General features: G+C 57.6%; 3 non-coding genes across 3 annotated transcripts in view; all 3 read left to right on the top strand.

The window, feature by feature from the left end:
• The window catches only part of LOC145235304 (small subunit ribosomal RNA), a 1,824-nt gene extending 241 nt beyond the window's left edge, over positions 1-1,583 (top strand). Inside the window, exon 1 of the ribosomal RNA XR_013861800.1 lies at positions 1-1,583. This exon is cut by the window's left edge and continues 241 nt beyond it. This is a non-coding gene — a ribosomal RNA (small subunit ribosomal RNA).
• A 301-nt stretch (positions 1,584-1,884) lies between these two features.
• LOC145235056 (5.8S ribosomal RNA) lies at positions 1,885-2,038 on the top strand. Its single transcript, XR_013861565.1, has one exon. It is a non-coding gene; the product is annotated as a 5.8S ribosomal RNA (ribosomal RNA).
• A 319-nt stretch (positions 2,039-2,357) lies between these two features.
• Positions 2,358-2,500, top strand: part of LOC145234834 (large subunit ribosomal RNA) — a 3,686-nt gene continuing 3,543 nt past the window's right edge. The window contains exon 1 of the ribosomal RNA XR_013861381.1: positions 2,358-2,500. This exon is cut by the window's right edge and continues 3,543 nt beyond it. This is a non-coding gene — a ribosomal RNA (large subunit ribosomal RNA).

Genomic DNA, 2,500 nt, shown 5'->3' with positions numbered 1-2,500 from the left:
CGCCCGACACGTCTTGGCGACTCTGGGTAACTCAGCGGATCGCACGGTCTCGCACCGGCGACGGATCATTCAAGTGTCTGCCCTATCAACTTTCGTCGGTAGGGTATCGGCCTACCGAGGTTCTTACGGGTGACGGGGAATCAGGGTTCGATTCCGGAGAGGGAGCCTGAGAAACGGCTACCACATCCAAGGAAGGCAGCAGGCGCGCAAATTACCCATTCCCGACGCGGGGAGGTAGTGACGAAAAATAACAATACAGGACTCTAAACGAGGCCCTGTAATTGGAATGAGCACACTTTAAAACCTTTAACGAGTATCCATTGGAGGGCAAGTCTGGTGCCAGCAGCCGCGGTAATTCCAGCTCCAAAAGTGTATATTTAAGTTGTTGCGGTTAAAAAGCTCGTAGTTGGATCTTGGGCGCAGGCGGCCGGTCCGTCGCAAGGCGTGCACTGGCCGCACCTGGCCCTCACCCCCGGCGCTCCGCCGGTGCCCTTGACTGAGTGTCGGCGGCGGCCGGGACGTTTACTTTGAAAAAATTAGAGTGTTCAAAGCAGGCGGCTCGCCTGAATAATGGTGCATGGAATAATGGAATAGGACCTCGGTTCTATTTTGTTGGTTTTCGGAGCGCGAGGTAATGATTAAGAGGGACGGACGGGGGCATTCGTACTGTGCCGCTAGAGGTGAAATTCTTGGATCGGCGCAAGACGAGCGACTGCGAAAGCATTTGCCAAGAATGTTTTCTTTAATCAAGAGCGAAAGTCAGAGGTTCGAAGACGATCAGATACCGTCCTAGTTCTGACTATAAACGATGCCAACCAGCGATCGGGGGGCGTTAGTTTGACGACCTCCCCGGCAGCTTGCGGGAAACCAAAGTCTTTGGGTTCCGGGGGAAGTATGGTTGCAAAGCTGAAACTTAAAGGAATTGACGGAAGGGCACCACCAGGCGTGGAGCCTGCGGCTTAATTTGACTCAACACGGGGAATCTCACCCGGCCCGGACACAGTGAGGATTGACAGATTGAGAGCTCTTTCTTGATTCTGTGGGTGGTGGTGCATGGCCGTTCTTAGTTGGTGGAGCGATTTGTCTGGTTAATTCCGATAACGAACGAGACTCTGGCTTGCTAACTAGTTACGCGACCCGATCGGTCGGCGTTTAACTTCTTAGAGGGACTAGTGGCGTTTAGCCACACGAGATTGAGCAATAACAGGTCTGTGATGCCCTTAGATGTTCGGGGCCGCACGCGCGCTACACTGACCGGATCAGCGTGTGCTCGCCTTGGCCGAAAGGTCCGGGTAACCCGCTGAACCCCGGTCGTGCTAGGGATAGGGAATTGCAATTGTTTCCCTTGAACGAGGAATGCCCAGTAAGCGCGAGTCATCAGCTCGCGTTGATTACGTCCCTGCCCTTTGTACACACCGCCCGTCGCTACTACCGATTGAATGGTTTAGTGAGGTCCTCCGATTGGACCTGGCGCGGTCGGCAACGGCCGGGCCGGTGTCCGAGAAGACGATCTAACTTGATCATTTAGAGGAAGTAAAAGTCGTAACAAGGTTTCCGTAGGTGAACCTGCGGAAGGATCATTAACGGTCGACGTTGGGCGTCAGCGCACAACGGTCGAGGCGAGGCTCGAGAAACGGCTGCGACCGCACGTGCGTCACTCCAATGTGCGCGCGTGCGCGACCGCCCGAACGGCGAAGGTACCCCGGCCGCTGCCGGGATCCCAACGCCACCGGTCACCTGGTAAATTGCGCGCCGAGTGCCAGCTCCGCGAAGCCGGCTTCATGCGTCGGCGAACCGACTAGGTCGGGTCGACCGCTCGGCGCCAGTAATTTTCGAATGCTACCACATTGTGCGCGGCGCAGTGCAGAACAAATGTCAATCGAGGGCTCTTGGCGGTGGATCACTCGGCTCGCGAGTCGATGAAGGACGCAGCTAGCTGCGTGAATTAATGTGAATTGCAGGACACATTGAGCATCGACGTTCTGAACGCAAATTGCGGCGTCGGGTCAATCCCGGAGCCGCGCCCGCCTCAGGGTCGCGTTTCAAACGCTCCCGCGCGGTTTGTCTCCCCTAAAAAGGAGAAGCCGCGTCGGGCTGGTGCGGTGTCGGCTGGCGGTCCGTACGGGCGCGCTGGTCGTCCCGCTTATGACAGCACGAACTGCCTACTGCGTGCAATTTGGGTTGCGACGCGGCACGGCGACGCAGGCGAGCGAGTCTCGCGAGTCGGCCTCGAAGAGGACTGCGGCTCGCGAGCTCGCCCTGCCAGTCAAGCGCCCGCCGTCTAATGCCCGTCGCAGAACGCCCGCCGCCGCGGTAGGCTGCTCGTCGACGAACGCCTGGAGCTGGGCTCCAATTTTCGGCCTGAGGTCGGACGAGGTTACCCGCTGAATTTAAGCATATTACTAAGCGGAGGAAAAGAAACTAACGAGGATTCCCTCAGTAACGGCGAGTGAAGCGGGATGTGCCCATCGCCGAATCCGCGTGCTCTCGAGGCGCTCGG

This window comes from Phallusia mammillata, chromosome 6 (assembly GCF_965637545.1).
Source record: "Phallusia mammillata chromosome 6, kaPhaMamm4.hap1.1, whole genome shotgun sequence".
In the NCBI taxonomy this organism is placed as follows: Eukaryota; Metazoa; Chordata; class Ascidiacea; order Phlebobranchia; family Ascidiidae; genus Phallusia; species Phallusia mammillata.
Note: the sequence above shows the minus strand (reverse complement) of the source record. Positions and strands in the feature narration are given on the sequence as shown.